This window comes from Ambystoma mexicanum, chromosome 1p (genome assembly GCF_040938575.1).
Source record: "Ambystoma mexicanum isolate Mex_15411 chromosome 1p, UKY_AmexF1_1, whole genome shotgun sequence".
NCBI lineage: Eukaryota > Metazoa > Chordata > Amphibia > Caudata > Ambystomatidae > Ambystoma > Ambystoma mexicanum.
Genome location: NC_090921.1, coordinates 1299434886 through 1299459401, shown reverse-complemented (window position 1 = coordinate 1299459401; position 24516 = coordinate 1299434886). Strand labels below are relative to the sequence as shown.

Here is a 24516-nt window from a genome sequence, read left to right as displayed (position 1 = left end):
TGACTGTGCACAAAGGAGGCAAGCAGCTCAGCAGCAAAAAATCCCAGGATAGGGTTAACGATTGGAGGCGACTTTGGGCATCCCCAGCAGAAGATCATGAGGTGTGTTGAAGTCTCAATGTTAGTAAAGTTCTAATTTTAGCAACTTTCCCTCCATGTCGATGGACCAAACTTTTTGCTTTTGTACTCCGTATTGCACTTTGGAGAACTGACCAGTCCTTCAGACTGTCAGTACTAGAAAACTAGGTTTCTCTTTTCTTTTTACATGTTATCTATTTTTTTGGGGTCACTGGTTATCATTGCACAATGCATTTTACAATGCAATGGGGTTTCTTCTGTATGACCCTAGACTACACATAAATGGATTTAATTTGTGGTTACTTTAGATGTGCCTAAAAACAAGTTGTGGCAGCAGTTGCATTTTTACTAGTTTTGCAATACGTGTTAGCCTTACCATGGTTTGGCTACCAACTGTGGCTAGTGTCCCAACATGGCTATGCCACGAGGTTTTTGCTTGTTCTTTTGGCCATTTTGTTTGTTGGCCTTTTTCCTGCCTTACCAGGTCACAGAATTCCTTTTATGGTCATGCTCTGCCGGGAAAGAGTGGGAGTGTGATCGCAGGAAGTGCATTGGGACCGTGTAGCCCCAATCCACAAACTGGTTTCGGTATTTGTCTAGAGAGTATGCATGAGGTTCACCATCAGTGGTCCCAATTGGACCACTGCTGCGGTGGGTGTGTGCGTGAGGGGGCAGTTCTTCCTGCCACCATGCCCCAGGGAACCTGCGAGGAGCCAAGCATACTGACCAGCTGTGAAGACGTTAGACGACCCATTGACCCATCCTAAAATGGCCTGTTGACCAACCTTTGCTGCAGTCCCGGTGGAGCCCTGTCTGGCTGGCAATCTTAAGAAGGCCTTCAGTGATACTTTGACTTTGGGAGTGGTGGGACCAACCACTCCAGACCTCTGCTCGGTGCCCAAATATCTAGAGTCTTTGGAAGCATTCCTGGAACCATTCTCTGTACTGACCAACTCCAGGGTGGGCTACCGCAATAGAGGCGTCATGGTTCCGTGTTTCGGCTTGGAACTTTGGGGAACCTCAGCTTGTTCTACAAGAGTCCCTCCTGTTAAATTTCCGTGTTCAGCCTCAACGGGACCCGAGCTAGGAGACCAACTCTGCCCGCGACAACTGTGTCCCTTCCTGTCGTCAGGCATTGGAGACTTTCGTCGAAACCAGCGTTCTCACGTCTGGTCCAGTGCCTAGAGGAGTGCTGCACCCTTGTGAGTTAGAATTGTCAGGACAAACAGGTGGCACAAGCTTCTGAATCCAAACGGGACAGCTCTTGCACCCGCGACTCCTGCGCTCTGGGGAATGGAACCAACAGCAAGAAACCCGACCTCAGATGACCTGCCGAGTCTGAAAGGGGGAAAAAAAGTACTTGAGGGTGCGGGGAGTTACAGCAATTCTTGACTGCACCCCCATCTCCACCTGTAAAAGTTTTGAATATTCTTGAAAAGTTTTACATGTGTTTGGCTTTGGCAAAATTTGTTGCCGAAAGCCCTCAGAAAGCTAGGAACAATTCTAACAGTTTTATTTACTAGAACACGTCATCTACTAACGTTTGGTACCATTTTCCCATCCACAAGACCCTCCTAACCTTTTACCAGCTCCCAAAACGTCTGGAACTGAACTTTTGGGGCCTTTAAGGTTGGACCTTAAGTTAAGGATGTATTCTTGTTGACTGGCATTGCAAATACCCACTGCCTTCTCTTTCAGAATTGTGGGGTCTGGGGGTTGTGATATAATTGCACTGGCTACTAGAGCTGTATATATGTATTTTATAAGTGTTGTGTGATAGTATTACTTGCCTATAGTATTTTTTATAGTTTTTACATGGCCATAAAATACAAAACGGCTGATCGCAAGATTTTAAATAAATACATGTTTCACCAATGGCTACCAAAAAGGTACATTTGAGTTACAAATGTGGTAAAATGTCATGAACCCCTGGAGAAGCAAAATCTATATGCCATCATCCTACTCCCTAAAACAAATGTAGGGCGATGGTCATTGTAGAGAAGCCCCTCAACTCTTGCAATGAGCACAAGGTTTATTTTCACAAAAAATAGAAATGCGCCAGCACAGCACTCAATTGCTGCGGAACATTCTGGCAAAATCAGCACGAACACCACATCAAAAAGGCACACAGCATTATCAGTGACGCGAGTTACATAAGGTACAAATCTGAATCGATGGTTGGCAAGACCCTATAGATAGGATACCTGCCCTGCTCCATAGGGGATGCCAGGCCATTGGTCCCAGCCCCTTCTGTCCATCTTCTTCCACGTGTGCTCGTCCTCTCACGTCAGACAAGAAGCTACAACTAATTGCTCATTATAAAAAGAAAAACATTGCATTCTTCATCTCTAAACCAATGTGAACCTGGTACTGCAGACAAGGGCTAAGAGGATACTTCAAGGTCATTGTAACTAACAAACCCCAACTCGATTCCAGACACATCGGCACCGGTTTGTTGTTTTGCCACTCCCAGCACCTCGCAGCAAAAATCACGTGATCTTTGGTGAAGGCAGCCTGTCCTGGGTTTCTGATCGATGGAGGTGTGGGGGGTCCAAAGAGATTTATGGTTGATGGTCTGGGACAGACTGGTACCTTGGAATGGTGGGGTCTTGGGGCAGGGGGCTTCTGGGTGCTATTACTCAGAGCTGGGGAAGGTTGTAGGCTCGTTTTCTCTTTTTTGTGGTATTGCAGGGACCTTGTGGCCTTACAGGGCGCATTCCCCCTGGGATACAAAATGCTGGCAACCTGAGACAATGAAAGGTCTATGAATCTCTACAACTCTGGAATTTCTCACCAGTGCCCAGGTGACAACCTATTTTCTCATGGGTACACTTATTTATATGTTTGTGGCCAGGGCCTGCAGTCCCAGCTGCAGCGCTGCATTAGGCCTCAATTTGAATACGGCTGCTATTATCTAAGAAGATGTTTGATTTCCAATGTGCTCTAAACCCACAACATGTACTACCCTCCCCGCACAGTAGCCCCTGCTGCAACCCCCTCCACCGAGTACCCCCCCGGAGGCCCTACTGTACGCTACGAGGCCTCTGCCTCATCCGAAACCGCTTGGTGGCCTGGGACGATCGCCCCCCCTTCCCAACATTATCCTACAGGCACCCCTGGGACTAGCTGTCTTTGTGACAACGCAATACCATATACTATAAGTGAGGTAAAACGGGTTAGGTGGGACTTCAGGAGTATTCCCCCTGGACAGCGAAGAAGTTAGTGATCCAAAAGAGAAAAAAAGCAAAATGTTCCCCCAAAATAGGAATTCTGTCTTAACTGAAGAATGCTATGGGTACTCTACTAATCCCTGAAAAAGCTTTCTGTGGTTTCTTGCCGTCTTAACTGGTTATATTCGTTGTTGAAAAGCATTATTTAGTGCACTAGGCTGGATTAAAAGCCCAAATAAATCTTCTAGAATATCCAATTAAATCCAGAAAGGCTTGAAGAGCCCATTTCCTGGAAAGTAGTCACCTTCTGAATGTCCTGTATGTTGGTACAGTTTTTCAGAACCACTAGAGGTATAGGGTTACAGGATGTCAACCTTAGAGGACCTGCAAAGGTTTAATACAAGATTCAACTAAACTCTCACTGGTAGGAGAATGAGCTTCAAGGCTTAGAGAGAAGGAACCTGGTATACAGTTAACTTACACAAGAGGTTGTCAATCAGTAGATTGTCCACATATGTAAGTATAAAAAAAATAGTCATTTATCAACAAAGATGCATTAAGATGGAATACTACAAGTAAAAGCTACATACACACAATGAAAACATCCTCTGCTTGGTTCTGGAGACATCTAGCAGGTTCCTCCTCCCCAAGATAAGGGATGAGCGATCCAGAGCAGGTATACAGGGGATCTGTTGGCCACCCTCACTTAGCTCCTGTCACATTGCAGAGGCAGTCACAAAAGCAGCTTTGCTCAAGAGGCTGCCTCTTTCATGGAGTCAAAGAAAGGTCCACTTGCAGTACGGAAGCACAGGGCTGCTCGGCTCGCCTGGTGTGGGTGCAATAATTCCATACAAATCTAGAATAGGATCCAAATTAGATGGGAAAAGCCAACAGGCAAGGCAGTTCGCCATCACACCAGACTTCCATTCTCCTACAATTAGAAACAAAAAAGGTAAAGGTGCACTGGGGGTGTGGAGGATGGGGGTCGGGGGGACAGGCCGTTGACAACCAGAGAGAAATGTCCAAGAGGAGGGACTAAACATAAGCACCACATCAGAGCTGAAAGCTATCCTCAGGTATGAGGTCCACCAGCCAATCCCTGCACCAACTGTCTGAAGTTACCTACTCGGCCCAAGAGCCAATCGCGATCCCAGCTAATGCACCAGGGTTCCCTTTCACTATTCAGGTTGGAAGGCGGGGCCAAAGCCTTACAAAAGCCAACAAGTTTAGTATGTTGGTGTGGGTGTTTTAAAGAAGGTGGAATGGGTTTGGAGAGCTGTATGGAACGAGCTGGAGAAAGGCGTTTAGAGCAGGAGTAGATGAGTTTGGAAGATTAGGGGAAAGACGGCCATGAAGCTGCTTGGGGAGATTTGTGATGGATTTACAAATACAGCCCTGGCAGGAGGGCAGGGGGGGGGAATTCTGGAGGCCTGAGCCCTACAGTAGCGCTGCACATTTTACAAAAATGGATAACACACTGAGCAGTAAGCCAAACCTAATCAAGGTCACGTAGCATAGCAGCAAGGAATAGTCTCGGGAGGGGTGAGAGTGATCTAGGGCTATAATGTGTCCACAGAAAGCACCTCCAGTTAGATAGTCAAGTACAAAAATACAATTATTTATTAGGCCTTTAGTTTATACATCTAGACAAATATCACAAAACCTTATAAAAACAGATCTATACATCCACACTTGGGAGAAATAGAATAACATTGTATTAATTGGCGAGTGGAATACAGGCAGGCACTCCAATGCACAGAAATAGACAGAACTCTTCAGAATAAACACCAAAACAGATCCCCTCAATCTTATTAAGTCCAACCGTAATATGATTTGTGGGCCTTGTGCCCAACATCACCAGTTCCAAAGTATACACTCTTTATGTAGGTTTATATAGAGATTTGCAGTGCTAGTGGGATTAAAAAGTTACAAACGTTAGATAAAGTTCAGATCAGGACTAACTCAATCCCTCCACATTAGATAAGGTCTAGGGCGAGATCCTTAACCCAGGTGCCACCACCAAAGGCCAGGCCAGGCTAAGCAAGGACTTTATGCTCTTGTTACCCTACAGGAGGCACAGGGAAAAACCTTACCCCCAGGCCCCTGGATCAAGAGTTCTCCGGATTCCACTTGTGTAGGTTCTAGAATGCATCGCAGCCTTGTTCCCATCTTGGTTCCATTGGCAAGGGTCATTTAGACAGAAGAGATACTTTGTTTCAGGGGATTTAGCTTGTCAGTTGCGGTGCCTAGGCATCAGTTCCAGACAGCTTCTAGTAGAAGACCCAAACAAAGAAAGGTGAAGACTTCTGCGGAACAGACTGCAACGGTACAAAAGACAAGATTCAACAGTCACCACTGTCGGACGCGACAGGCAATCATCTAGCACCGTTCATAGGAGCAGACCCAGCACAGCTTCCCTTGGTGTGAGACAGGAGCAGGTGACTTGTGGCACAAGCTGAAAAATCTGCAAAGATCCAAGAATCTGCTCAGGATGGCAACAATTCCAAGGGAGAGCTGGTCAGTCCACTGTTGGGTCAAGGGACAATTCTGAAGGCTTAGCATGCACAAATCCTCCAGCAGCGGGTCGAGGCTAGTTATTCCGTCAGGTCCAGGGGTTGAAGCATAATGAAGGCTTTCTTGAGATCAGGACAGAAAAGAACAGAAGGGCTTCACCGGGACAATACAGGTCAGCAGCAGGGTTCATCCCCAATATTAGTAGCATAGCCCTGTTTTTATACAAGGTTCAGGCTGAGAGCATGCCCAAACCCACCAATGGTACAAGTCTAAAACATTCAGCCAGTGGCTTTACAATCATGGATAGCTACTGGTCACCACATCTGCCTAGCAACAGCCATTCAGGGACCAGAGATGTGGACTGGGACCAGACTGTCACATACAGATAAGGATTTCCTGAACCGAGAAGGAAAAAAGGTAGCCAAAAGAATAATACGACTAAGGAACTCGTGGTGGCAACACTAAAGAAAGACTCACGTGATCACAGTTCAAGGGTGTTCACTAAACTGTATATTCAATTTGGAAAACGCCTAATCTAAGCCTAAATCTAAGATGGGAGGTAGCTACGACCATTAAGAAATAATAAGCCAGTCATAGTGGCGTCTTGTCAAATAAAATGGCTTATACTAAGAAAAACCTATTGCCAATCCTTATGCTAAATACAAAGTGTGGGATAAGGGTCACAGGAAAGAAAGAAGTGTTCACAAATAATAAGTCGGGTATCCCCTTCCCCATGTTTTGAGCACGGGACAAGGTAGGACTCTGGAGCACAGCACATGCTCTAGCTTTCTCAGCACGAGCTAACAGTTCCGTTCACGGCTTGTCGAGGCCTTCGGTGGTTAAGTCTCTTTTCTACAAAGAGAAGTCTATTGCCTCCAAGGACCTGATGTCTTCAATTAAACTAATAAACAAAAGTTCCTTTCTTTTTGCACGTTGGGTGATGCCTTTTCACCCTTGGATGCCCCTTATTCGGGCTCAGATCTACAAGAAGTTTTCAATCAATATCGGGCCCCTTGTAATCAAGCTTCTCGCTCCCGTGGGTCTGATGAGCTCTCAAAATATTCATACAAAAAGTCAACATGTGTTCCAAAGTTGTTCTTTTATTGTCTTTACTTGGGTTTAGGTGATCGTTCTTCACCCCAGGGTTCCCCCTCGTTCGCCTCCCTCGCCAGGTTCACCATGGCTTTCAACACAATCCTCATCTGTAACATTGACAAATCTTAATAACTTTTTAAACAGTTCACTGTGGACATCCCTCAGTCGGGTTCACGCTTGTCAACACACTGTTAATCAGGACTTCAGACTTCGCCCCTGGTCAGCATCCCTCGGTCAGGTTCACTCTTGCCAACTTTACGATGCAGGATACACTTCCCTTAGTTTTCACAATCATCTGTCGGTCAAAGGCTTTCGACTGTACAGAGGAGTTTACTAAAGCCCTGTATGACCACTTTGACCCCCTTCTCGCCTTTCTCCCAAGGCCTTCTGGTTATGGTAGTTCAACAGGGTACTCGCCCAGAGTTTCTCAAGTGAGCACCCACGTAGTGCTTGAATCTACTATGCTGGCTTTCCCCTTGCGTATCAATAGTTCTTTGTACTTTCTTTAATCAACCACTAGCTACTTTCGTTTAACACAGTTCTGTTTCTCATCGGCTCTCACTCGACTGACCGGCTGTGATGAACTGCTAGACTTGCTTGTCTGTGGAGTCAAGGCTGGTACCATTGGGCCACACGTCTCTATCTGGCTTGTCTGTCAGCAGAGGAGGCGCCCGTGTACCATTGACATCTTCTGCAAAACACACTGGGTATTGTTTGTGGTCTTAAGATTCCTTGTCTGGAGGTTTCACAGGCCTCTGTCGATAAGGGCAAGGCCACTTCTCTACTTGGTATCCTCTTGATTCGCGCCGTCCTTCTGCTGCTCTTGAACTACCGTGCTGAGTTAGGTCCATCCTTGTGCGGTCTGCCTTGCTCGTATAGTGCTCTCGTGCTGCACCTTTTATCCCTGGGGGGAAGGGAAAGGGCCATCAGGTGTGTGTGTGATTCAGGTTAATTGCCTGACCATGGCGTTGGCACATATCAGGTAAGTGGACTTGGTGCTTGTCCGTCGCCTCTCGTGGTGTGCAAAAGGGTTGTCAGAAAAGGGGGGCGGGGGGAGGGTAGAGTGTTAGAGTATCCTACGGCGTAGGATGGGGTAGGGGGGGGAAGGTATAACGAGAAGGGAGATACTGCGTCTCATACGTCGTCCCACTTCAACTCCCAAAGGACCCCCCCCCCCAATCCAGGTGATCCTCCCTCACGAGTCCACCCCCCCACGAACTGAATCCAATAGTGATGGCCTTGTCCTGGCCACCTGGATGACAGATCCCCGGGGACTAATAAGAGAAACACCTTCAGGTTTCTTACAATGACCAAAGAACAAGCAAAAGCAACGTATGGCACAGCTAGCTTAGGATGCTAGCCTTTAGAAGTCATTTACAGTAAATGCAAAAGTGCACAAGTAAAATATCACAACAGTAAAATATCCCAGCTGCTACCAGTTTGTCTTAGGCACATTGTAAAAGTAACCAAAAAGCCATTTTATAAAAAGATAAGGATACAAAGGGGGTCATTACGAGTTAGGGGATAACTGTAAAAGGGAAGCTAACTGCAATTATCGCTACTTCACCGGACCGCCAAATCATGAGTCGCCGGTAATACGGTAACCGGTAATACAAATGGCAGGAAATCCGCTGACTGCATTACCGGCAACAGTGATTGCGGCAACGGTAGTCCCGGCAAAACTGTATTACTGGCTAATCACAAGTTGGGGAAAATGGCAGTAACACCACATAGATTTGCCGGAAAAACCTCAGCAGAGATACCTCTACCTGAAAGCAGGAGGTAAACACAAAAAGGTGAGGGAAATGAGGCCACAGGTGCACGCAATGCACACATGAAGCAGATAAAAGGGCAACATCTTCCCCAAACACATTCCTAACACCACCATGCTGCCACTGGAGGACCAACATAGGGTAAGGGGGTGGCAGTAGGAAGAGACATGCAAGGCGGGCACCCATATCCCAGATCAGGACCTTGCCATGCACCCTCACAGGCAGCCAGCTACTCGCCCTGTACGGCTCAACAGGGAGACAATTGATGAGCTGCTGACCCTGATCCAGCAGGACATCGGAAGCAGGATAAACATCTGGACAGCCATACCAAAGCGGTTGAAGGGTGTGTCGGCCCTGCACTTCTTGGCAACGTTCAATTCCAACACACTGTGGGCACACTGCATGGCATCCCCTAGCCACACATTTATTTTCAAATATGCTCAGTCAGGTACTGGAAGAACGCCTGCGCCATGTGTCACGGCGTATTGCCCTAACCACCCTGGCACAAGGCACGATTTTACACATTGGCACACATGGCCAATGTTTAACAGCCCTGGACTGTACCCATGTGGAGCTGGTCGCACCCCAAGCATCGGAGGAGATCTACTACAGTCGGCAGCAGTACCATTCCCTCAATGGCCAGGTCACTTGTGATCCAGATCTCACCATCACACAATGCTGTGCCCGCTTCCCAGGTTCCACCCATGATGCTATGGTCCTCCGGAACTGCACGCTACCGGGATACATGGAGAGGCACAGAGGCCAACCGACCAGGATATTGGGTGAGTCCAAGTTCCATCAGACCAACCTTGCAGCTCAATTAACATGCAATTTGAGGGGATTGGGGAGTAGCACACATGAAGAGTGCATGCCCTGTCAAGGCCCTGTACATGCAGGCTCTGCGCACACAACAGACTGCAACCCACAGGACTAGGACAGGAGTATGATGCTGCATGAAATGGGCAGTTACACCACATGGCAAGACATCTATGGTGTCCAAAGAATGTCCAAGGGGTGCCCCCAGAGTCAGGCAAAATAGTACCCAGATGATAGCAGGCAACACAAAAAAGGACGGAGGTGACTGTCAATTCAATGTAAAAGGATACAGTAGAATGATAATCATGGATAGTACATGCACTAACAAATCACAGTTTCGTTGTTCAGCCTGGGCCCCTCCAGACATCCTTTGGTCCACCTAAAGTGGGGGTGGGGGGGGGGGACACTGGGTGGAGGGCCCACAAAGACCATTGGAGATCCACTGTCCCCATCATCTAAGAGGGGTTTCCCTGCCTCAACTAATACTAAAGGATCCGTCGGAACGTCAGTTGAAATCAAAAGGTCCACCGTCCTGTGTCAACACCTACTTCTATGCCTTGGACTACAACTACAGAATCATATAATCCAATAAAAAGCTCCTTTATCAGGAGAATGACTCCCTTCTCCTGGTATCTGGGTGGTGTTTAAAAGAATGTTCTCTTGCACAGAGGTTGCCAGGTGTAACGAGTCCCTTCCCCCGACTTGTGGGTTTAACAGTCTTTGTACAAGCCAATGCGTTGGACCAGGAGAATATTTCCCTTATCCTGTTATTTAAAAAGTTCTATTTCGCGTGTCTCAACTTGACATATGTTTTGGCATTCTCTCTCAGCACCAGCAAAGTCCCATACCCTTCTCTTCTGGTCAATGGACTTTTCCTTGCCACTCCACTGAGGAAGTTAACCATGGGGTTCTCAAATTCCTTGTGTTGGGATCTTTGACCCTTCGCTGATGGTCAGTTGGCTTATGGCTGCCACTGCGGCAAGGATAGTCTCAAATGCTTACTTTACTCTGGTTAGGGTCCCAGACCCTTCTCTCGTGGTCTGTGGGCTTATGAGTGCCACTGCAATGAGTACATTGCTACTGGGATGAGGGAGATCCTCCCTGATTCACTCCACACAGTTCTGTCCCCAAGTAGCCTGATAGCAGCCACGGGGGTGAGGGACATTGCATTCTGTGCCTCTCTTTGTCGTATCCCTTCTAGGTCTTCCGTGCCACCCTTTACCTTCTTGTGGGATGCAGCATGTCACCTGTCCTTCCTAGGATGGGGTTCCTTGTCAGTGTCTTCCTCTGCTCTCCTCATTCGCTGTGACGGTGCTGGGGCACCTTGGCATTCCTCCGCTTCTTGCGGTCTGGGACTCGACGGTCCACCTTGTTGCGATCTCACCACTGCTTCTTTCCTTCGGCCTACTCGTTTGGTCTACTCCTGCCAGACGCACAACGGACTCTCGCAGGCTGCCGCCAGCATCCACTACTTAGCCCCTCGTCCAGCCTTCACTCGGAGCTCGCAACTCAAGGGTTCCACCGGACTCCTGGCTTCCCCGCGATCTGATTACCTTTATTCCTTCTCTTTCCTTTTCATCTTTGGGGCCCCGGCACAGCATCAACACCAATAGATAATGTATTTTTGGCACTCCTAAACTATCATATCCTCATGCTTCAGATGAGCCACCTTCTGGCAGTACTTAAGAGATAGTTACTCTTCATGGTTGTGTTCTTCCTCATCTCAGTATGTTCTGCAATATCCGTGTACTGCAAAAATACATGGGCTTACTGTCAATGACATGATATCGCCTCAAAATATCGCAGGCAATCATTGCGAATCCCAATATACATAATTCAGTATTTTGGGATTCCCCATTTTGTTTCTTGAATTTATCACATAGAACCATTGACTTGGTATAGAAAGGGGGGCAGGGGAATGTTGGGGCGTGGCATGGCTCTACCCCAGGTGGTCGTCCTTGTCCCCAGAGGCTGAGTCCCTCCCTGTGATGTCCTTCCACATTACACCACCCACAGGGGGACTATTGGGTAGCGGCCGCACATCTTTAGTCACTTGGTAAAAGCACCCCCGCCTTCCTTGGGGAGAAGTGACGTCAGCTTGCGAATCGTCAGTGTGTAGAGGTCAGGTAGGGACTAGAAAACGAGAAAATGTCAACTTTCCCCATACGCTTCTCACACGGAAACGCACACAACCACTTCGCCGCACAGCAATCTGCACATACTTCACCACAAGAACAGACAAATTCAGCAGCACATGGGAACTCTCACGGATGGGAACTCTCACCGATCCGACAACCGCACTCAAGCACAGCGAAAACTGAAAGCTCTCATTATCCTACTAACTCAACCCCTCTTTCAGATCCGCCAGAGCGCCTGAGGAGCACTTCCAGTGGCGACGGTGCGCAGTACAAATACCTTTAACATAACATAATAAGAAAGGTCATAGCATTGCTGAAAGTGGAACCAAGTTTTATGTAGACCGGTGAATCGACATTCTCCACGACACCCCCCCCCAGAATATCCATCTTCAGAAGTCCATCCCCCACTGCAGGTATTACTGGCTAGGGTAATACCAGCAACAGTGAAACCGGCAGCGGTAATACCAGCTGATATAGTACCAGTATTAGTGATACCGCTGTTTATTTGGCAGTATTTCTAGCAAATGCATGTTGGCAGTAATTCTGCCATTACACGCGGGATGGTGCCCAAGAAAGGTTGTAATATGGGGGGTACTTCCACCGGTCACTCTGCTGGTAACGGTAACACGGCCGGACCAGTATTACCTACATTTTCCTGGCATACTCGTAATGACCCCCAAAGTATCCTCACTGCACTGGATTGTAAGGCAGACCTGCCTACCTGCTGAAATTGTCCCAGAACATTCTGGTTTTCATGTGCTTCTCCTAGTCTCCGAGGAAGAGCACTAAACCTCTGGTAATTGGTAAGAACTGAGGGGGCAATACCTATTCTCTACTACTTCTTTGGGTGTATGTACAATTCCATTATCCGCCTTATGATCTTCCGAGTTCACAGATCTTATGTTGTAAAACTATTCATCACACTTTTACTGGTGGAAAAAGCTTTACTGCTTCTCATGTCAAGTACCGAACTACTGAGAAGTACCATGCAGCGGGATACCGACAAAGTTAGGCCATCATCATGAAGTAGTTGGTTGAGCTTGTAAAATAAGAGAAGCACAGTGCGCCAAAACCAAAATGCAGGAGTATGAATGATAGATCTTGGATTGCTTGAGTGCTCATAAAAGGGCAGCATTGGTCCTGAAGAAAGATATTCAATTGTTTTTTTATCGCTGAAACCAGTAGACCATCGTGTGTGTTGCAGCATCAAGAATAATGGAGATGCCTGGTTTTTAATTATCACTATAGAATAATAGGGCTTTTTTTTACATTGGTCCCCTTCTATGGAACACACCATACTGTGCAATTCAGGGGGAGTAATAAAATTGGGTCCCTCACTTTCCAAGTAGTGTGTGTTTTTTAATTGCACATTTCTTGATAAACATTTCTCAGGTACTGTTGAATCAATGTCTGCCTGAGCAAGTTAGGACAAGGAATAGTTATTGGTGCTCTGTCCACTTTTAGATAGGCGGCACACGAGCATGACCTAGGGCTAGACATTCCTCTGAGGGATAAATTTAGTTCTCCCATGACGGACGGGTACTATTAGGGAGACAGAAATCTGGGTAATTCTTTCCTAGTATGTTTTGAGATCCAGGTGAAAACCCACTGCAGGTGTTCTACTGGACGGTTGCTTATAAAAAGTGGGGTAAAGATCCAGGATCCATTGGTACAACTCCACATAGTCTGGGTACCATTTGAGAGGGTAGAGATTGACATTGTTGGACCCCTTGATCCCCCTACACCCTCCGGCAGCAGGTTTATCCTGGTGGTTGTTGACTATGCCAGCATATACCCAGAGGTTAAGCCACTCAAAACCGTGACAGCCAAGCCAGTTGCAAATACATGATTAGGCAACTTTATTAGGGTTGGCTTTCCTAAGGAAGTTATGCGACAGAGGCACTAACTTAATGTCTAAAACTATACAGGCTATGTAGAAGAGTGTGGTGCGTTATATATTTTCATTCAACTACCACCCAAAGACTAATAGGTTTGCTGAAAGGTTTAACCTGAAAGGCTTAACAGGACAATCAAAAGCATGGCTGAGGTGTAGAGGAGGAGCCAAAGCCTCTACCGGAAGTCCTACCCCTAAATTGCCTATTTATTGGGAACCGGAAATAGTGACACCCAAGACACTTGTAATGATGCCTCTAACGCGAGCAGCCTTTGAAGCAAAGTATCCATTACGAAAACCATTCTTTATGTATCCACAGACAACTGACAGCCTCCTGGGAAAGATCCCAGAAGAGCACCTGAAGACGGATGAAAGACGATACTGGTGATGTCACATGAAGTAAAGTGTGAATATCCACACTTGGAGAGCTATCTTATTTCATTTAGACAGAGGTACACATTCTTAAAAAATAATACATGTTTTAATCATTATATACAAAAAACTATTACAACATACTAAAACACATAATAAATACACGCAACTTGATGTCCACAGACAATCTTGATTAAAAAAAAAAAAAAAAAAAAATGATGCCCAAGTTAAGTGTTATTGTCAAGATGAAGGTGAGATTAGTAAGGAAAGTGAGGGGTATAGTTCTAACAATGCATTAACCCTCTTAATTTTTCTTCCTTATAATTTGTCATGTGTGTCAACGCTTAGTGTTTCTGGATCCCAAACAAGGTGGCACGCACTTGAATGAATCTCATTCACATGCTCTATTGGGCCAGTCTTCAGGACACTTCTTAGTGGCACAACTTGATCAAAAATGACGTGCTGTATAGCAAATATTCATATTTCGAAACTTCAATTTCTTTGCAGGCGTGTGAGGAATCGTATCTTTAGAAGATTAAGGAGTAACCCAATGAGTATCACTTCATACGCACTTCAACGCGTTAGGTAGATTTTCGGTTTGGTGCCGTGAGATGAATCTTAGTTTCCCATTCAAATCATTTCACATATTGCAACGCACAGAATTCAAGTTAAAGAGGATGTATCCATGAATTGAAAGCGACTAGGTACAAAACGAGGGTCAAAGGAGGTCTAAAAAAACGTAGAACTTGCAGGCAGCTAACGCAGCACTGTAGTGCATGGATATTGAGAAGCATTAAGCTACTCCAAAATAGAGCCTTGCAATATGTGAAATGATTTGAATGGGAAACAAAGCCTATCAAGTTACAGATCATCAGATAAGTAAGATCACACATCAAGTTGGAGGTCACCAAGATGCTAGATCTTGGGTGATGCAGCCTTCCAATAGTCCATTGTCCAGTAGTTCTGGTACCACAAGCAGGCATCACAGATTTGAGGTTTTGTGTGGCCTATACAGCACTTAATGTCACCAAGATAGATGATCATCTCCTTACACAAACTGATGAGTTAATTGGACAGACTGGGTGCTGCCACGAATCCCAGTATTTTTTATCTCACTGAAATGATTTTGGCAAGTATCCCAGACAGAAAATGCCAGGGAGAAAACTGCCTTTTCCACACCAGAGGGTCTTTGCCAGTTCAGGGTAATGCCATGTGGATCAATAAAGATAGTTACCTGCTTTCACATAAACAAAGAGGGAGAGGAAATAGTCATGTGACCCTTCTTGGCTTAAAGGAAAACCAAGACAACTTCCCTTTTGGTGACTAGAGGAGGGTAAAAAAACTAAAAAGAAGGAAAATGTTCACGAAATGAAGCCCAACAGTCCCTTTGTAAAGAATAAACGATACGAGTGTATGAAACGGACTCACATTCGCTCAACTTGGCACTCGCACAACTGAGGTTCTCCTACAGGATTCTATTGAGGGTATCTCCTATTTTGTTCTACATCTTACATAGGGCTTGCCCCCCCCCCTCCTGCCCCCCATTTTCTATATATCAACTGTTGTCTGGTGCTTATTTTTCAACTCCAAAACCTTATTTGAAATAGTCAGGTATCTTTTTGATCTTTACAAACCCTTGGTGTGATCATAAGCTTCATTAGGCTTTATATTTTCTTAGTTGCAATTACGACCATACACCTCTGTTTTCACTATATGCGACTACCTCCAACTCTTCATTTTGGAGTGTACTTCTTGAAGTCTTAAATTAAATTTATGTCATTTTCTTTTCTCTTTAGTTTACTAAAGAAAATATTGCTCCCGATGAAAGGAATTCTCTCCCGAAACCTGTTGAGCTTTTAATGGATAAAACTATGTACACTAAACCATGCTGCAATTGAAGTCTCTTGTTAAAATACTAATGTGATCTTATATAGGATTACAGTGAATGTTCTTGTTTGATCAGTAAATTGAAATACAACTGCGCCATTTATATGGTGTGCAGGGAACCCAGGTCTCCCTCAACTGAGACCCCTTCTGCTATAAGGGTTTGTGTGTATATCCCAAAAACCTCAATGGCAAAGGCTGCAACTCTTGCAGGCAGGTCTTAAGACAAAGGCAGAGGAAGAGCGAGATTAGAAAGCTGTAGCAAATGCTTGACCGTGCACAAGAAACAGACGGCAGCAAAGGACATCCACATCACTGTGTGTGGAAATAAATAAAAGGTCTACAGTTTGATTCGCTGGCTGGGACTTAGTGAAGCCAGTGGTTGCGCAATCTCAGTTTGCAGCACACTTAAGTCTTTGATGTGCAAGAGATTGTCCAGTCTGTGGTCGGGGTAAAACGTGAGCCCTTAGGGAGGGGGTTTAGCCACACACAAAGTTAAATTCAGTGTTCTACAACAGTTACACAATGACAGCAGGAAGAAACAGTAATTTAGAGTGGGCCACCTTTGATGAAAGACTGAAAACAAGGCACGCAGACCTGGCCATGCAAACCTGTGATAAATGCAAGGCTACAGAATGGGTTGTCCAGATCCAAGACTGGAGACCACTAATGCAGTAAGGAATACGAGGATCCAGCACGGAAACCTGTAACGCATACAGAGCCCACCTTAATCCAACTGTGAAAATCAGTAAGGCTGAGATGGCCCCCTTCGCATCGCAATCCAAACACCTAAAGCGCAAACAGCACCAGATTCCAGACTGTAGGACACGGAAAGACTGATGAATATAGAGCAACATTTAAATATGCTGAAAAATTACTAACAGATTTTAAGTGCCCCTCACCCTTTTCCTTTGCCTTCAGGAATGGAAAACAACATTGTAGAGTAGGCTACCTTTCACCCAGGTCTGGAATGCAATAATACATAATGGTCAATTAGGATCCAGTAATTTATTCGGTGCTACCACTGAACCAGGACAACAAGCAAGTAAGGAAACTGTTACCTTGAGATCCGGATAGAATGTAGGAGCTTAGAGAACAGTTTCCATACAGTAAAATTCCAAACTGCATTAATAAAATTCTTTACAAGAAGAAATAAAAGATTTAAAAGGAAAAAAAAAAATAATCAGTATGCAATGTTCAGCCCCGATAGAGTACACTGCTTCCCACTCATGGGGTCACCCGCCTTTCTCACTGAGATTTATGGCTAGAAATAAATGCAAGCAGAATACGGGACACAGCTTCCCACACCCAACATCAGTGGCTGCAACATATGGGTCACATTGCAGTTAAATGTTTCCAGATACGCAGACTCCGTTTTTCAGTGGAGATTTCCAAATATACTATTAGACCAGTCTATACACTTCTGGGTCTCACCATCAGACCTGCGTCTACTAAGACACGCATCTGCACAGACTCCAACCAAAGTGACATCTGGGGCAGTCTGATCCCCTCCACCCCCCTGTTCTACAGGAATCCTTCAGCATCCTAAATAACTACCAGCACCACTGAGAAACCTTCTGTACTAAAGTTGTGTGTGCACCATTTATTATCCCAAGATCATTCTAGGTTCTGTGCAGCTCGGCTATCTCCACAGGGACCCTCACCACAAAAGTGTTATACAGTCCTCTGGTGAGGTATATGGGAAGTCTTTTCCTTATTGCAATAGAGTGGCCATGGAGTTACTGCTATCACAAGTAGTTGAGTGGCTAAGCACTCAGGCATACAATTGTAGGAGGGAATGGGGGGGGAATGGGTATCAAGGTACAATTAGGCCCAGACATAAACACAATAAGTACACCATACATATACACTGTAAAAACATAATTAACTTTTTTTAGTATGGCATGGAGATTAAAAGCACTGTCAAAGTGTACCACCACATCAAGTACATACCAGAAAAAAACAATATCTGGGAGGACTCTCCATTGGTCCCGGGGAGATCATTGTAATTCGTTGTGCTTATTGTTAACTTGGAAAATAGGGAACGGAACTAAGCATGACGTAAATAGGTTTGTTTTAGGCAATCCATAAATCCATTGTACATGAGCTTGATGTGACATGTTTGAATGGTGTTATGATGTTTCATTCGGTCCTCAAAGAAAATAAACGTTAAAAAAAAAAAAATGCCCATAATGGGCTCAACGTATATTCCACCTCACTCCAAAAGCACAAACACTAGTGAACTACCCAAACTACTTGGCCCATGCGGTTCTTAGAGATGGGACAAAACGGGTTAAAAAGTATTGGATACAGTCCGAGGGCCCATTGAGAGTAAAAAAATAGATTGACTGATATGTTATTTATAATGCGCCTGTACACAAGTGTTTCAAGGCGCAACCAGGCCAGGGAGGGGGAACAAGGGAGGACAAGACAAACAATCTTATTAGGCCTACTATCATTTAGATAGTGCAAGTGCGCAGACAAGAAGTGCAGGGGAGAGGGTACGGGGCAAAGTGCACCTAGAGCAACAGGGCCACGAGTTAAGTGCAAGGAGGCTGGGACTCCAAGGGGAATCACAACACAGGAGGCCAGGCAGCCGTGCAGGAAGGCAAGTGCAGGGGGACTGGACAGGGGCAAGGGTCTGGCGTCCTGTAAGATTCGGGGGAACACCAAGCAGCCAGTCAGCAGAACGGTGCAGGGGGAAGGGAAGGTTAGCAAGGGAGAGGAAGAGAGAAAGAAAAGGAGAAAATGAATGTCTTGAGGAGCTTCTGGAATTTAAGGAGGACCAGCTCAAGTCAGAGAGAGGCAGGGAGGCCATTCCAGAGGGCAGCACCTGCAGAGGAGAGAGAGAGAGAGATCTACCCCCAATCTCTGCCTGAAGAAGCGACTCGCCCTTACAGAATTAGAACTAGACGAGCAGAGGGCTCTAATAGGAAGGTACTTAGGAAGGGAGTTGGAGACAGCAAGGGCCTTGGCCCCAGAAAGCATAGGGGATGATGCAGAGGGTCTTGAACTTGCAGCCACCGGGAGCCAGTGGAGGAATTTCAGGGCCGAAAAGATGCAGTCCCTGGGCTTGAAGCCAAGGATAAGCATTGCGGTTCAGTAGAGTTAAGCAGATTGAGAAGGAGGCTGTTGCAGTAGTCGAACCTATAGAGAACCAGGGCTCTGCAGACAGTGAGCTTCTGCAGGGTAGGTGAGAAAGGGGAGGTGCAGCTGGAAATGGGCCTTTCTGGCAAGGTCTGTGATGTGTGGAGAGAAGGAGAAAGTGGAGTCGAAGATGACCCCAAGCTTTTTTGCCTCAAAAGAGGGCTCAAGGAGGCCGGCCAGAGTGAGCGGGGAAAAGCGGGAGCAGGGGTCCCAATGAGCCGGAGCTCATTCTTACTGGCCCACAGGCAGAATTCCTTAGAGGCACACCATGCCTGAATAGAGGATAGACAATCAAGGATGAGCGAGGAGGAGGCCAAGGGCATCCTGAAATAGAGCTGCGTGTCACGCACATAACAATGAAAGTTAAAGGAAAAGGCAGAGATCAGGAGGACCAAAGAGGTCAGATAGACTTTGAAAAGCCAGAGGGAGAGGATATAGCCCTGGGGAAGAGGATAGAGCCCACATTTGGAGAGAGAGAGGTGGTCGAGAGGAAGGACCAAAGTTGAACCTAGGAAGATTGGACCAAGAGGAAAGAGGACAGCCACGCCAGAGCCTGATCTGTGATGCCCAGGGATTCTCAGAAGAGGCGAGTGATCAGGATGTTGGGGTTCACCGTGTCAAAGGATAGGTCGAGGATAACAAGGACAGAGGGAGGGCTAGAATCAAGTTTAGAGAGCAGATCTTCACAGAGGTTTAGGAGAGCAGTTTCTGTGCCTCTGGCTGCACTGAAGCCAGACTGGTGGTCATGGAGATAAACAAAATCTTCGGTGTTTAGGGTTAGCTGGACGATAGCCAACTTCATAGAAGTTTGCCCAGGAAAGGAGTGATAGAGATTGGGCAATAAATTGCCGGAATGGAGGGGTCAGCAGGCTTTTTTAGAAGGGAGCGCCCAAGAGTGCTTGAGAGGAGAGGGGAAACTCCAGTGGCAAAAGAGTGATTACAGAAATCTGAGCAGCAGGGGGTAATCTGTTTGGATGAGACTTTTAGACCGGGGACTTGTCTGGAAACATCATCAGAAGAGACGGCGGAGCAAAGCAGAGGGGTAGGGGTGGCCAAGGAGGGCCTGAAAGGTAAAGGGTGAGAGGGGAGAAGAGGCAGAGAGTTCGGACAAGATGCCCTGGGTTTTAGTGGTGAAATGAGAGGCCGTGCTGTGCAGAAGGCCTGGGTAGGTGTGGAAGAGGAGGATACTGCAAAAGGATTGGCCAGCTCCTTGCAGATTTTGAATCGTTCGACCGTGTTGTTAAAGGCTGCAGGGACATGGGGGTTTAATATGGAGCCTCTTTTTAGAGAAGATGTAGTCTGTATTGCATTTGGAGTAGGCAGCAAGACAAGTTTGTCAGGAGAGCGCACCTGAAGCTCCCCATTTCCGTTAAGCTGCTCTGCACTTGCGTTTCAGAGCGGCCAGATCAGAGTCATACCAAGAGTTTCACTTTTTGACAGGCTTCATGCGGATCCTCATGACAGGGGCAAGGATGTCAAGAGTGTATGATATAAAATGGGAGGAAGATGTTGGTCCGATATTGCCTGAAGATAGGGTTATGGTATTGATTTACCCATGAGAAACTGTGATTTCTGCTAGTCAGACTGATGCAGCTAAAAATACTACATCGAGTGTACTACCCAAGAGTAGCTCTCTGTTGGAATTGAGCCACCGACCCTAGTTGCCTACACTGCTTACAGGGAGAGGGCACCTACCATATTCTGTGGGAATGCCCCCGGATTCAACAATTCTGGCAACAGTGCTGTGATAAAATGTCAGCGGTCCTGGGTCGCTTTGTCCCTAGAGACCCTAGGTTTATGTTATTGGGAATTGGGGAGGAGGGTGAGCTGACACGTTTTAAAAAACTGTTTATTTCTACAACCACAGGACTGACTAAACCTAACATAGCAAAACCGGGGCTCCAATGTAGCCCTGCACTATGCACAATGGACAACAGATGTGAGCATGTGTACGTTAATGGAGAAGTGCATTTATACGGCTAGAGGTTACCCAGGAAAAGCAAAGAAGATTTGGCAGAAATGGAATGATGCACAATAATCATATTATATATTGAAGGAACATGTACCTGTGAAGATTATGGACGGTGATTATAACCTACTGTATTACTTTCACCAGAAATGATGGATCTGTGCATGTATTGTTTGTTTATTTTTGATTGCTTGTGGTGTAAGGTTTGACGTGCAACCACATCAGATACACCTTAAAACTAATAAAATTTGTAAAAAAAAAAAAAAAGAAAAAGTCTTAGAGATGGAAAAGTGAGGGTTGGAAAAGGCTGCGTAAGGATGGGAGTCAGCCGCAGGAATAGGTGGTGGAGAGAAAGTGGAGGCAAAGTTGTCCTCGGGAGGAAAGCTCAGGGGCAATGTGCTCGCCTTGGAAGCAAGACGACACGGAGCACCACAGGTTCGATCCCCGGGTCCGCGCTTAGAAAATAATAAGTTACTCACTGGAGTGACTAACCTTAGTCCCCTTTCTTCCATACTGCATGGGTGTCCCTTCCAAGGGACGGAAAACAACCTTTTTCACTAGAAAAAAACCTCCCCTTTAAATTCAGGTGCGCGTTGGGGTGCAGCCCTGAGAGCATGCACTGCCCATCCCCCAGCCCTCTGGCGCCACACCTCAGTCCCCATAGAAGCGTCGACAATAGATTAACATTGCCTAATGACACCAGTTTTATTAGGGGGGAGGCTGGTGGGATGTATGGAGGAAAGGGGACTAAGGACTAAGAATACGTTAGTCACTACGGTGAGTAACTTATTATTACTCTTACGTCCCGTTCCCTTTCTTCCATACTGCATGGGCGATTACAACCGAGTGTAGCCCCAGGGTGGAAAGGAGATCCTCCCTAAGCAAACAGGTTTTTAAGAACCTCCGGTCAGAAAGCCGCATCTGATCTAGAACCGCATCCAAACAGTAGTGCTTGCAAAAAGCCGAAGGGGTGGCCCATGTGGCCACCCTACTTATGACTTGCCAGGGGACATGCAGCTGGAAAGCGATGGCAGTTGCCTTGGCTCCGACCGCGTGGGCTTGCATGTTGGCCGGCAGTGGCTTGTGCTGTCCCTCGTAGACTTCTTTGATGGCCGAGACCATCCAACGGGCTATGGAGGCCTTGGAGGCCTGATAGCCTGGTCTTGATCCTCCAAAGGTGACAAACAGAGCGTCCGACTTGCGGAAGCCCGTGGTCCTGTCCAGGTAGAATTTCAGGGCACGCCTGACATCAAGGCAGTGCAGAACTCTCTGCACCCAGTCTTTGGGCTCAGCAAAAACATGGGCAGCACAATTCGTCATTCAGATGGAATGCGGAAGGCACCTTATATAGGAATGCTGGGTGCGTCCATAGGACTACCATGTCCTTGTGAAACGTAGTGTATGGCTGAGGCGACCATAGCCTGCATTTCGCTGATTCTGCGAGCAGAGGTGAGGCCGACTAACAATGGCGTCTTAATGGTGACCAGCCTGATGTTCGCGGACGCCATTGGTTCAAACGGTTTGTGCGCCAGGGCACCCAAGACTATGTTGAGGTCCAACACGGGGTGCAGCCTCTTGATGGGCGAGTAGAGCAGGACACTTCCAATGTTTGACAATCGGGTTGGAAGAGGAAAAGCTCTCCTCCGAGTTTCTGTAAGCCCCAATGGCTGCCAGGTAGGTGCGGCAGTGTCAACCTGTACGCCTGAATGGGCGAGATGCGCCGAAAAGGAGATCACGTCGTCTAGGGACCATGCCAGATGCCCTTAGGAGTCTGCCCAGTGGCAGAACCTGGTCGACTTGCTCTTATACTGGGCCCTGGTAGATTTTCTCCTGGCGCCCTATATGATCTCTAGATTAGCCTGAGAGAGGTTGCGATGTCTTCATGACCTGTTCAGGAACCACGCTGTGAGGGCTAGTTTCTCTGGCGCAGGGTGGAGGACTCTGCCCCTCTGTTGCGCCAAAAGATGTGCTGGGCCCATCGGAAGGCAAATGGGAGGCCTCTCCGAGAGGCTGAGCAGCTTCGAGAACCACAGCCTGGCTGGCCACCATGGAGCTATTAGAATGATGCGAGGTGGTGAGACTCCTTGATCTTGCATAGCACCCTGTGAATCAGCGGTGTGGGCGGAAAGGCATATGCTGTAATTCCGGCCCACCAGATCTGGAATGCATCGCCCAGGGAGCCCGGGCCCTGACCCTGCCAGGAGGCGAACAGTTGGCATTTCCCCTTGCCCCTGGAGGCAAAGAGGTGCACTTGAGGGTGACCCCACCTGTAAAAGATCTCCTGCAGCACTAAGTCATTCAACTGCCACTCTTAGTTGTCCGCTCCCAGTCTGCTGAGCCTGTCTGCCTCCGGGTTGGATTCCCACAGCAGGTGGACCGCGGTGAGGTAGATGCTGTTCTCCAGAGCCCATGTCGACTGCCAGCCTGCACAGTAAGGGGGGAAGGGGGGGAGAAGGGGGTGTGGGATCTGGTACCTCCCTGGTGCTTGTTGCCATAGAACATGCTGGTAGAGTTGTCTATCTGAATGAGGACGACCTTGCCCTCGATAACCAGAAGGAATGCCCTGACCGTCAACCAGATGGCTCTCAATTCCAGCCAATTGATGTGGTACTCCTGCTGGGTCCAGGTGCCATGGACGCAATGGTTGTCCAGAGTGGCCCCGCCAACCCTCGAGAGAGGATCTGTGGTGATGGTAACCTGTGGGGTAAGTTGCTGGAAAGGCTTGCACGTCCACAGGTTGCAGTCCCTGAACCACCATGTGAGGTCTGGGTGAAGCGACGGAAGAACGTTGATGATGGCCTCGTTCCTGGTTCCAAGATGCAGGAAAGTGCAGCTGTATCCTCCTCATCCGGAGACTCTTATGGGGGACGGCCAAGAGGACTGCTGCCATGAGACCCAGTAGGTGTTGGTACCACCAGGCCGAGGTACTTCTCTGCTGAGGAAGTGCGCTGTGGCCCTCTTGATGGCCGTGATCTTGTCCTCGGAGGGGAAAAACTCTCTGAGCTCATGTCCCAAATGAGGCCCAACAAGGTCAGTCTCTGAGTGGGCTGCAGCTGTGACTTCTTGAGGTTGAGGGAGAAACCCAGCTTGTGCGTGGGATGTATGGTGCCCTGCTTCCGGAGATGTCGCTCTGACGAGCCATTCGTTGCGGTACAGGTAGATGTGGTGGCCCTGAGACCTGAGGCTGGCTAGCACTGTGTTCATCAGCCTTGTAAAGACCCTGGGGGCTGAGTTGAGGCCGAAAGGAAGCACCTTGTATTGGAAATGGTAGCCCATGATCCTGAATAATAGAAAGCAACGATGAAGCTGCCAGATCGGGACTTGTAGGTACGCATCCTCCAGATCCAGGGAGCACATCCAGTCTCCCTTGCAATGTCTACGCTATCAAAGCTTGCGTAATCATCTTGAATTTTTGTAGAGGTAGGGAGAGGTTGAGGGTGGAAAGGTCCAGCACAACTCTCAGGCCCACCTGGTTCCCCTTCTGAATGGCGAAAATCCTGGAGTAAAAAGCCCAAGCCTTGCAGGGAGCCGAGGGCTGAGGTACGGACAGGAGCCAGAGGAACCGCCTGCCGGAGTGGGCTGCTGAGGCTGAACAGGGACCAGAGGAGCCTGCATTGGGGCCTGCGGTGCCAGGGGCATTGGAGGGAGCAAGTCCCTGATGGCGTCCC

At 47.3% G+C, this 24516-nt stretch overlaps 1 protein-coding gene across 2 annotated transcripts in view; it reads right to left on the bottom strand.

Annotated features, from left to right (window-relative positions):
* Positions 1 to 24516, bottom strand: part of LOC138453200 (kinesin-like protein KIF18B) — a 430482-nt gene that overhangs the window by 237090 nt on the left and 168876 nt on the right. The window lies entirely within an intron of this gene.